The sequence below is a fragment of the Hyperolius riggenbachi genome, chromosome 6, assembly GCF_040937935.1.
Source record: "Hyperolius riggenbachi isolate aHypRig1 chromosome 6, aHypRig1.pri, whole genome shotgun sequence".
Classification (NCBI taxonomy): Eukaryota; Metazoa; Chordata; class Amphibia; order Anura; family Hyperoliidae; genus Hyperolius; species Hyperolius riggenbachi.
This window is the reverse complement of record NC_090651.1, coordinates 47,012,384-47,025,480: the sequence shown is the minus strand read 5'-3', so window position 1 is coordinate 47,025,480 and position 13,097 is coordinate 47,012,384.

Sequence of the window (13,097 nt, the reverse complement as noted above, 5' to 3'; positions counted from 1 at the left end):
CAATTTTTGCCCTAAATTGGTCGCAGGCACTTGGCGGTATCAATATTCATCCAATTCGATTATAATAATTGTATTGGATAGTCGATCGGCCGCCTAATCACCTGATGTATGGCCACCTGGCAATATGTGGCAGTATATCCCCGCTTACCCTCTACTACAGAGAGCTACTTTTAGCCCGAGTGGGGACGGGTTTATTATCCCCATCTGCCTACCCAGTGGTCTAGGTGGTGAGCCACGCCCTTTTTTTTAGCTATGTGACATTACATATTGTAAAAATACATACAAATGCACAGTGCTTGATACTCAGATCGGCATCTGCAGTAACCCCACAGTGCTCAAAAACATGTTTCCATAGTGACCATCACCAGAAATAAATTGAGAAATGTCACTTCTCCATCCAAGAAACATATAAACATTTATTAGAAGCTGAATCTACATCACATATACAATGACTTACTTCCAGGGTCCTTTTGACAGGGACCCTTAGTAGTTAAAAGCATATAGTGTAACCAAGTACACATTTAAAATCCAAAAACCATCTCATAAGTTGCCCAGTCTCCAGTTCCTACCGGTTTCGGCCTCACGCCATCATCAGGGAACAGTGATGACGGCGCAAGGCCGAAACCGGTAGGAACTGGAGACTGGGCAACTTATATGAGATGGTTTTTGGATTTTAAATGTGTACTGGGTTACACTATATGCTTTTAACTACTAATAAATGTTTATATGTTTCTTGGATGGAGAAGTGACCTTTCTCAATTTATTTCTGGTGATGGTCACTATGGAAACATGTTTTTGAGCACTGTGGGGTTACAGCAGATGCCGATCTGAGTACCAAGCACTGTGGATTTGTATGCATTTTTTCTTGGAACCGATTGTGGATGTGGTTGATCCTGAGCAGCTGGTGGAACATACACATTAGATAAAGATTGGATCAGCGCCTGTATATACTACAAAATACGTGACATTACATATTGTGCTATTGGGGCTCTCGGTTTCTTCTCCGTTAGTGCCCATCCTGCATCCTTCTACAATTATCTCATGAGCAACATGCTCCAAGCCAATTGTATGTCGTTTTACAGCTATTGATTTGAAATTTGACTAATGTAACTAATTTGTACGGCACTATTTAAGTTTTTTTTTCCCATTATGGAGCACTTTCCATCATTCTGATATTTTTTTTTCTTTTGGATGACTGGGGAAATTAAAGCACCTTTTAAACTGGTTGGAAGTGTTCCATCTCCAGAACAGGACTCCTATCCCGTAATATGGCTTTTTCAGCAATTTTGTAATATACTTGATTAAACCAGTATGTACTTACTACAGAATCTTAATCAAGGTAATTAAGTGACTTAAGTGTCTCTCTTTTGCACTTATTTCTCTGGTGATTTACTTAATAAATTGAGGTATATGACCCATCCATTTAAAAAAATGCAATTTAAACCATGATAAGAGACAAAGCCTTTGTACATTTTAATTTTTCCTACGAGGTAGAAAGAATGGTGATCACCTCGTTCAGCTTGTATTTCAGGCTCATTATAGTATAAAATTAAAGTAATACTTGCTCATCTTTGGCAATAGTTGATATACTTATATAGCATTGAGACAGAATCGTTTAAAAGAAACTTAGGAGGATTTTAGCTATTTCTCCATTTTTTCCACTATTACTTATGTCAAAAAATATTGCATGCCTAACGTTCTGTACATTTCTAGCTATGCTATCTGATACTATAAACACACACAGACACCAGCAGGGGTTGGACAAAATAACGGAAACACCTTGAAAATCAACAAAATATATTTTAATATGGTGCAGGTCCACCTTTTGTGGCAATTACAGTCTCAATTCTCCGAAGTATTGATTCATACAAATTGTGAATTGTTTCCAAAGGAATTTTAGCCCATTCTTCAGTTAAAACACCCTCCAGTTCTTTTAGAGACGATGGATGCGGAAATTGACTTCTTACTTGAATCTCTAAAAACGACCATAAATGCTCAATAATGTTGAGGCCTGGGGATTGTGGTGGCCATGAGATGCTCAACTTAATTAGAATGTCCCTCGTGCTGTATGGTATGCTCTGGCTGTATGGATTGGGGCATTATCTTAAAAGATGGCATTCCCCTCCGAAACAGTTCTTGAACCATAGGATGAACTTGGTAGCCCAAAATTTTCTTGGCTGTTAATTCTTCCATGAAGGGAAATCATTGGCCTGGCGGATTTCCACGAAATAGCACCCCAGATCATCACAGAACCCCCACCATGTTTTACGGTTGGGAGAAGGCAGTCTGGATGAAATGCTTCTTTCGGCTGTCTCCAAACGTACACTCTGCCAGAGGTTGGCAATAAGGTATTCGATAATTCGTCAGAGAAAAATCACATTTTTCCAATGCTCGAGGGACCAATTCTAGTGGTTTCTACACCACTCTAAATGCTTTGAAACACTTGTCTTTGAGAGCAGAGGTTTTCTAATTGCAGTTCTTCCATGGAATCCAGATTTGTGCAGCTCCCGCCGAACAGTTTTTGTGGAAACTGGGTTCTGTAGGTGTTCATTCAGCTCTGCAGTGATTTTAGGAGCCGTGGTCTTGCGAGCTTTTCTAACAATTCGATTTAGAGTCAGACGGTCTCTCTCGGACAACTCCGACTTTCAGCCACAACTGTGCTTTGCTGAGGATGTTTTTCCTTTTCTTTCAAAGGCAGTCATTACTTTTGAGACAGTACCTCTTGAATTGCCAAGCATTCAAGCAGTTTCTGTTACAGTAGCGCCTGCCATGCGAGCAGTGCACCAACAATTTGGCCTCTGAAAGTCTGAGAAGTTTGCCATTTTTTATCAATTATAACCAACTTTGGTTTAAATATCTTTAAAAAAAACAATTATTTTGATTAAACATATCAAATAACAAAAATAATAAACAAAAAAAAAATAACACATGTCAAGTTTTGATTGCTTAAAACATGTTCAAAGATTATGATGCCAAAATGTTAGGTGTTTCCATTATTTTGTCCAACCCCTGAGTATATGCTGTTCAAATGCCAATAAAGCTGTATTGGTAGCTGAATAGCATATACTGTACAGGTACTGCAAGTTAGAGTGACCAAACAACCTAAAAAAGAAGAACACAGAGACAACGGAGGTGGGGTTAAAAAGCACAAAGGGGGTAAAAACAGCTAAAAATAGAAAAATAGAGGTAGCTTACCTCAATAACGACAAATAAGTATGAATCTTAATAAGCACAGGCAATGCATTTTTTGGGTCTGCGCCCACTTCCTCAGGCCAAATAAAGTGCCAGAGTTGTATCAGAGCTAGGTATGGGCTACCTTGCTTTTCTATTTCTGTTTTAACTCAGTTTTATTCACTTCTGGGCGCCTCTGAACCCCTTTGAGCATATACTGGTGCTTGTGTGAATTTTGAGTATTCTGTATATACCAGTGCTAGTATCTGCCAAGGTTAAATATACTTGAACAATTTTTAATTAGTGTTTATGAATATACTGTCTGATAACCTAGTTAAGCAGAGTGTTCAAATTATGCTTTTTATGTGTCCAATGTGGTTTCTGCCTCTAAATATTCCAGTTTTAAAAATCACATAACACAAAGCAGCTCAAAATGCAAGTGTGTTGTGACTGGTGCTGCTTCTCGGCTGAGCATCATAATACTTTAGCTTTCTTTATACAAGTAAAAACTAATTTCAAACTTAATTTGCTGGAAACCATGACAACGGTATGCAGTTTGACACACAGTACTTTCCAGAATTCTTGTGTTTGTGTGATGTATTCATTGCAAACCCAGAAGCCTGTGCAAAGCAGGAAGTAATATTTCAGAAAGACCATACATACAGGGTTTCGGTGATGTGTTTTTTTTTATTTAAACAGATAAACAGTTTACCTTTTTGGGGATGCCAATTTTTTTGTATTTTTAGAAGCGGACGCGCTTTACGGCTCTTTACGACGAGGAATACGGAAGAAGAGGACGCTTTGCCGGAGGACGACTGACGGTCGGCCGAAAACGAAACTTAGCGGCGGAGGGAGACCGGAGGGCACCGAAGGACCGGCGCGGGCACAGGGCGGCTGCAGGAGGCTTGGGAAAGCCCCCAGGTAAGTGAATTTATTTATCCCCGCCAGTTAAAGCGAACCTTAAGTCAACTAAAAAAAATGAGATGAACTCACCTGGGGCTTCCCTCAGCCCCCAGCAGCCGATCGGTGCCCTCGCAGCTCCGCTCCGATGTCCCAGGACCCGCCGGCGAGCACTTCCGGTTTGGCCGTCACCGGCCGACAGGCATGGGAACGCGAGTAATTGTTCGCGTTCCCAGCCTGTATATCGCCCCCTATGCTGCTATTGCGGCCAGGAGGCCGCAATAGCAGCATAGGGGGCGATATACAGGCTGGGAACGTGAACAATCACTCGCGTTCCCATGCCTGTCGGCCGGTGACGGCCAAACCGGAAGTGCTCGCCGGCGGGTCCTGGGACATCGGAGCGGGGCTGCGAGGGCACCGATCGGCTGCTGGGGGCTGAGGGAAGCCCCAGGTGAGTAAATCTCATTTTTTTTGGTTGACTTAAGGTTCGCTTTAAGGTTCCCTTTAATATGATTACCTTCAGAGCACGTAAAATCCAGCTTATTAAAATCCATCCAATCAGGGGCGTAGCAATAGCCATAGCAACTGCTGTTTGGCCCTGAAACATAGTGGGCCCAGGTGGTACTTAATGTATTCACCATAAACTTTCTTGCGTTACTCCTCCCTCTGACTTTGTCGCAGTACTCATGAACGATGTGCAGTGTTGATTGAATGAGAATGTAAATTGCCCATTTAACTCATATCCATAGGGTAGGGGCAGGTAGTATTGCTTAAGAGTGCCTATGTCTGGGGGGCCCCATGAAAGTTTTGCTACGGGGCCCTATGATCTCTAGCTATGCCACTGCATCCAATATAGGGAGATGATCTAGTGGGGATATTTTTTTCCTTGGAGTTTTACTTTAGATTATAAATATAATAATGTGTATTATCAGGCCTGGATTTACCTCACAGGAGCCTATAGGCACAAATGTCCTGACATCTTAGACTTCACCCTCCACAAACCTACAAACTCGCACCAAACTGCACCGCAACTGTGCTGGCTGTCCCAGCTGTCACTTCTCCCTTGGTTCCCTTACCCATCATATATAGTTACAGGTGTCCCTTAGTATTAGGTAGCCAGAAGTACCCTCAATATTAAGTAGCTAGAGGAGCCTCAGTATTAAGTAGCTAGAGATGTCCGAGGGAGATCTCGTCAATGGAATTTTGAGAGCTGAGTGAGTAACCTCTCATCTACACTCTCATCAGGACTCTGTATAGGGAGGGAGGCACTCAGGAAGGGGAGTAAGCCGCCTTTCCATCAAGAGACGCCTGTAGGCCCGCGCCTACAGTGCCTTATGGTAAATCTGTCCCTGTCTATTATTATTGTTTTTATCTTTTTTCTTTATCTTCTTTTGTTAATATAATGGTCTGTATCCTATTAACTTTTCTTATGGACAGAGATGAGCTCCAGGTGAAATCTGAATGGGTTTCATTCTGATTTCATCCAGATAATTATTACACCTGAGCAGGCGGGTGAGAGATGGTTGACTTACCCAGGAGCCGCCCGCTTAAATGCGTCCCACAGCGCGCCTGATGCTACGCTTCAATTCGCCTTCCATTTCACGTTCACGTGACTGCCACGCTTCCTCATTCCGGCTGGAAGGAAGAAGAATGGTTGTCAAGTGACCGCAAATTGGACGCGGGGTGAGGCGCGCCGTTGGATGCATTAAAGCAGACGGCTCCTGGGTAACCATCCCAAACCCGCCCGCTCAGGTGAAGTACCATAATTATCTGGATGAAATCCGAATAAAACCCATTCAGATTTCATCCGGACCTCATGCCTGCTTATGGGTTCTCTCCAAGTAGACGTTTTCAAACCTTACGAATAAAATACTTACAAAGCTCCCAGCAACAAGAAAATACTCAATATAAGTTTGATATTAGCTTTTTACCTACTTTTCAGTACTTTTTCAAGTGCTGCAAAATAATTTTTCGATGGGATGAAAAATGATCTCCTTGGAGAAAACTCATAAGAAGAGTTAATGGCCCGATGCCTTTTAAGCCACCAGCAAGCAAGACATACTCCAAATAATTTTGATAGTATTTTTTCACCTACTTTTTGACACTTTTAGGGCTGAAAAGTTATTGTAAAGAGAAGATGAAAAAAAGCAGGTGAAAACCTTAATTGCATGTGGGTCTAGGAGTTTACTGTCATGTGCTGCTCTTTTCTCTGCAGTTTGTGTTTTTGTATGTGTCTCTATGGTTACATTGGCATTTTTCATGCAATGGCATTTTGGGTTTTTAAATAATCTGCCTTTTTATGGTGGGAAAAAATACGGTATCATGGAAAAAAAATGCATGCAAAACTCATGTGTTCATGTATCCCCACCCCCACCGCACACACCAAGCATTGTGTGTAAATTTCATGCAATTCACCTACAGCGAAGACCCAACATGTGCAATTTTAAACCAGTACATACTTCTGGTAGACTTTCACTCAGTGCGATTTTGCACGCATTTTCAGAAATGCGGCAAAAGGCATTCCATTCGATCTATTGTGCTCCCAGCCTTAAAGTGCACCCAAGCCAAAGCTCGGGTATTAAATAAGATACTTACCTAAAGAGAGGGAAACCTCAGGATCCTATTGAGGCATCCCTCGCTGCTCTTATGTCCCTCATTGATGAGCCCCCCCCCCTAAAGATTAGACCCAAGGCATTGTCGCTAATCATATCGGGGTCGGGCAGCTCCTCTTCCTGATTCATGGCCGCACAGGGGACTTACTCGCACACTCGTGCATGCGCAGTAAGCTGGAGCTGCAGGATCCATGCTACTGCGCATGCGGGAGCGAGCTCATGCTTTTCCTGCATGGCCATCAAGAAGAGGAGCTGATGTGAAGGGGGGCCACGCTCAGCAGCAGGGGGACTGCGGACCACCAAGGAAAGCCTCAATAAGATACTGAGCCTTCTCTTTACTCATGGTAATGGCCTATTTTGAACCCAAGCTTAAGCTCGGGTTTACTTTAACAATTATTACCATAGTTTTTGCCGTGCGTCTCATGCATATAAGGCGCACCTAGATTTAGAGGGCAAAAAAATCAGGAAAAAAAGAAAAAAACTAAACCTAGGTTCATCTATGATACAGGGGCGTCTTAAGGTCTTTTTACCTCCCCTCCTCCCCCCCCCCCCAGTTACATACTATTACACTGATCACATAAGGGGACAGTGTAATGATTGGCTGTTCCTATGCCCCCCTGTGCTGTTGCTGTGCTGTGTCCCCCTGTGCACCGGGGTGACGCATATGCGCATGCATGAACCCAGTGCACGTGTGCTGATAGCGTAATCCCCACACGTCTCATTGGGACTGGCCTCAGATGTCTGGCGGCTGCGGCAGCGGTGGATGGGAGAAGAGGATAAAGTGAAGCAGGACTGGAGCCAGTAGCGCGGCGGCAGGAGCAGGTAATGTCTACACCACTTCCCTGCGCACCTCTGCATCCCGTAATCTGTACCTTCGCCGGATAAGACGCATTCCACTATTCTGTCAAAATTTTGAAGAAAAAGTGCATCTTATACTGCGAAAAATACGGTATTATCCACTTCAACGATACATCAAATTATGCTCTGAAATCTATTTAGAAAAAACAGATAAAACTTTTTTTGGGGGAATAAATTTACGGCAGCAATAATGTAACCGTTTTATAGGCATGTTGCGAGAATTGTTTTGTTATTACTCAGCTATCTGGGAATTACGCGCTGGGAGGCTTTAGTACCTTTTAATGCCACTAGTGATAGAGAAATGAGATAAGAATTAATCTCCAAATTCCAATCGGAATATGCACATTCAGACTGCGGAGTTCACTCCGTCATCCAATTTCAGTGCTAATTACCAGCCTAGGAGTCGTTAACACCCCGATGGCCTCACAACAAGGTGCAATGATACTTACAAACATATACCCTGTGTGACAATAATCTAATATTACGGAATAACCGCAGGACCGAGCCTGGGTCATTATATCTTAAGCAAGGCTGCTGAGTCTTGCAGTTAATGTGTCTGGGTATCGTACGAAGGAACTCTGAAGAATGTCCTTCCCCAGTTTAATGCCCAATTTTCAATTACTGGGCTGCCAAATTATTTGGATCCACGGTATTGGGTAATTGTAGCGGGGATGGTGTTTCACTGAACTTGCTAATTAAAACATTCAATTATATCTCATAGCATTTTAATGATGAAATAAGCCAAAAACTGGCCAATGCACTATTAAGGAACTTCGTTAGTAAATTGTCATGACCCAGTTTAGGAACCGTTTTGTCCACCTTGCCAAGAGATCTGCTGCATTACAAATACTTTTTTATATGTTACAGGGTACCTAAAAGTTCATGGTGACATAGAACCACTTGGATATTATAAGGGGATGAAAAATACCAAGAAGCCCTGCTATTAAAAAAGCAATGCTAAATATGCTAAATATGCATTTACCTTCTTAAAGCAAATCTGAAGCGGAAAAAAAACCTTATGACATAAGGAATTGTATGTGTAGAACCGATAACGAATAGAACATTAGTACCAAAGAAAAGAGTCTAGTACTTTTTTTCCCCGTTATATATAGATTTTTTTGTATAACATTGCATCATTCTGTCATATTTGCAGTTTAGAAACCATTCTCTGTATTTTAAGCCATAAAACAAAGCAGAAATAATGACCCTTTGAACCTTCTTGCATTAAAACCTTATCTCAAGCTGTCTTTTAGGGCCCTTTTCCACTAGCAATCGCTAGCGTATATGCTAAACGCTAGCGATTGCTGAATCGCAAAAGTGCAGGAAACCTCCGGCGATTGCGTTCACGATTTTGCTATGCACTGTACTGCATGGCAAAATCACTGCAAAGATCGCTCCGTGGCGTGATCGCGTTTGATAAAAAACGAATCGCGGTAGTGGAAATTGCCTACCGCTATTCCCATGTTAATATGCAAACCATAGCGATTTAAAAAATCACTAGCGGTTTGTGATTTTGCGATTCAGCATAGCAAATGCCGCTAGTGGAAAAGGGCCCTTACTGTTTCTTTGCTGTTTAAAGAGAATATCTGAGGATGTAAAAAAAAAAAAAAAAAAAAAATTCTACTTACCCGGGTCTTCCTCCAGCCCCTGGCAGCCTATTTGTCCCTCGCCGCAGCTTTCCCAGCCGGTGACCTGGGGTCCCCTCTGTTGAAGATGCTGACCTCACCATGTCGTCATCTTCTGCCCCTGTGCGAGGCCGCGCCGCTTGCTATCACGCTCACGTAGCTTGGAGCGTTCTCTGCAGGCGCTGAAGTGCTGCTCCTGTGCAGAACACTGCAGACCACTTGAGGGCGATCACAAGTGGCGGGGCCATGCACTCACACTGAAGGTGGCCTCAAACATGCATGCGCAGTAAGCCGGAGCCACTCATACATGACTTGCTCCGTTCTACTGTGCATGCACCAGTGTTGTTTGCAAATTTTCGACAAAGTCATTTTCGCATCAAAAATCCTAGTTTCGATTTGAGAACATTTTCATGAAAAAGTTCTTGAATTTTTGTGCTTTTGTGTTTCTTGCAAAAACACGGAAAATCTGTATTTTTACTGCAAAAACATGGAAAACTGATATTTTTACTGCGACTTTTTACCGCAAAAATAATAATAAAAAAACCCTGTGAAAAATAACAAGACTTATTTTTGATGGAATTTTTGCTCGAAAATCGAATGCCATTATTTTCGTGAAAATTATCAAAAGAATATTGCCATTTTCGCTCATCACTGGCATGCATGGCTGTGCTCAAAACAGGAGAGGAGTGTGGCTCTGATTGGCAGTGCAAGAGGGACGTGCTGCTGCTGTGTAGGAGGGGACAATAGACTAAGGGGGAAAGGCTTCTCTCTCTTTAGGTAAATATCTCTTTTTGAACCCGAGCTTTGGCTCAGATTCCCTTTAAAGTGGGATAAAACTCTGACATAACATTCAATAAAAATGTGTTTTTCTACTTTTTATTGTGCATACAGTCACCATATTTGCTTTTGTGCCCATGTAATATAGTCTGTTTACAAATTACAAGTTACCAAAGTACAGTTTATCTGCTCTAAAAGCTGCTGTTGCATTTTATTGCATATCTACTGTATCTATATATTAAAATCTGTCTAGTGATCCCTTCTCTGCTGCACACATACTAGAGACCAAGAGAGCTCAGTTTCATCACTTTGCTAATGTTTACAGTGACTCAGTCCTGACTCAGAGAGGAAGTGACTACAGTGCGACCCTCACTGATAAGAAATTCCCCTTTTTACCCCTTTCTTGCTCTCAGAAGCCATTTTCTGCTAGGAAAGTGTTTTATAGTTAGACTTTCTTAACAGTGAGGGTCACACTGTAGTCACTTCCTGTCTGAGTCAGGACTGAGTCAGCCACTTACATACCTGATATTTAACTCTTTCAGGCAGAGAAAGAAAAAAAGGAGCACAGCATAGTTATTTGTGTGCTAGGCACTGTACATACCCATGTCTATCTCATCATGTCACTTGTCACTTCAGGTATCTTTTAATTCTGTAAATAATCTTTTAGAGCAAAATAGAAATGCTGAGCTTAATACCACTTTAAATGTTCCCTTTAAGGCTTTCAGGGTACATAAAATGCTCTGTCATATTCCCCCATGAATGAGAAAGTATACAGCCAAAATAAGAACACAGATATTAGTTAAGTTTCAGTTATCACCCATTTTATTTCTATGTGCATTTCACCTGCTGTCTTCTAAGTATAAACCAAACACAAGTGACTAAGCTGAGAAACATGAAAGCGTGACATCACAGAGGGGGAGGTGTGTGGGTGACAGTTAAAATGCAACTATCCTTTAAAATGAATAATGCCGACTGGGAGTTCTCTACTCCCTTCCCTCCCGTGACTCTACATCTATATCTTGTACAGAACAAAGAAAGAGCATATCTGAAAAGGAGAATAACAATCCTCCATATTTACACGTGATTGTGTCCAATTCAACCATGTAAATTACAACCCACGATTTGGACCTTCCTTAATGATATCCTGCTGAGTAAGACTGAGGAGGCCGTTGATCATCTTTATATACTCACAGTGGCTGACAGTCCAAATGGTTTACAGTTTCCGTAGCGTGCCAATTTATCAGGCTTCCACGTCTGTAGGCTTCTCGAGCATTGTGCTACTTTCAAAGACTTATTTACTGATTCTGCAGAACAATGCGTGACATAAATCACCCCACATCCACTTTGCGCTTACTTGTTGGCTTGCATCAAATCCTCACGTGGAATAAATCTTTACCTCGGTGAGCCGGTTGCAAATAATGCATTTGCGAGCCAATAAAAAAGAAAATATTAGAACGACCGGCCACACAGCTCAACATTACTTCCTGTACGCAGCGCGGATACCTCCGAGACGCAGCGCTTATTGATCTGGAAGCATAACAAATACGGTCATTTAAAATACACTGAACCAAACTAAAAAACATTTATATGACAAAATAAATAAATAACTAAATGTGTTGATTTTAATTTCATCAAGTTTTTTTTTTTTTTTTTTTTTTTAATGGATTTCTTTCATTCTTGTTCTTTGGACCACTGAGGTCTCTTTTAACCCTTTCCAATTCTATGTCAGACTATAGGCCTCGATTCATCATTGTCTTTGCGATAGCTTTTTCCAGTTCATCAAATTACCAAATTCAAAGTATATCGATTTCTAGTTGTATTCATCAAGGTTTTTCCGCATTCGGTGTGAATTCAATAACAATGCGGTAACCATTCGGTAACGTGTTGATATTTCCATTTTACAGCGGTATTTTAACACAAGGCCATAAGATTCCCATGGAATTGTGGGTAAAAGGCAGTCCTTTGAGCACTACGTAGCAACATTCTGAATAGGGCTTAACACCTGGACCAGGATTCTGGAAGTGGCTTGGGACAATCCCACAAATTTGCCAACTATGGCTTGATAGGCCTTTTCTGAAAAAATATAGTGCAGCTAGCAATTTAGTTAACCCTGGCACTGCCTGTGCTCTCTTACAAGATGATTCAAGAGAAATACAGATGTCCTGATATAGCAAATAAATCCATTCTCTTGCAAATTGATATGGTTCTAGACCTTATTCTTGCCCTTCTGCACCTTTGAATCACTCTCAGCTGATACCTAACCACTTCAAAAATGGCTCCATCTTCTCTGTCAGCAATGATCTGACAGGAATAACGACAGAGCAGTGAAGGAGATAACTAATCCTAAATGTAACGCTAAACCACGCCCACTTTCTTTTTCATGAATTGCACTTTCTTCCGTTTTACCGCATCATTACCGAATGATTACCGAATGCTCGCTTTGATGAATCCTAAAATCAACTTATTGAGTTCGGTATTTTACCGAGCTTTCGGTAATTGATTCGATAAGTCTTGATGAATCGAGGCCTATGGCCTCGATTTCTCATCGTCTTTGAGATAACTTTTTAAAGTTTGTTAAATTACCGAATTCAAAGTTTATCGATTTCTAGTTGTATTCATCAAGGTTTTTCCGCATTCAGTGTGAATTCGATAACATATCAATAACAATTCAGTAACCATTCGGTAACGTGTTGATATTTCCATTTTACAGCGGTATTTTAACACAAGGCCATAAGATTCCCATTGAATTGTGGGAAAAAGGCAGTCTTTTGAACACTACGTAGAAACATTCTGAAAAGGGCTTACCACCTGGACCAGGATTCTGGAAGTGGCTTGGGACAATCCCACAATTTCGCCAGCTACGGCTTGTTAGGAGCCTTTTCTAAAAAAAATATAGAGCAGCTAGAAAATTAGTTAACCCTGGCACTGCCTGTGTTCTCTTACAAGATGATTCAAGAGAAATGCAGATGTCCTGTTATAGCAAATAAATCTATTCTTACATAGTTACATAGTTATTTTGGTTGAAAAAAGACATACGTCCATCGAGTTCAACCAGTATTATTATTATTATTATTTTTTATTATTTAGTATTTATATAGCGCCGACATATTACGCAGCGCTGTACAGTGTGTATATATATATATTGTCTTGTCAC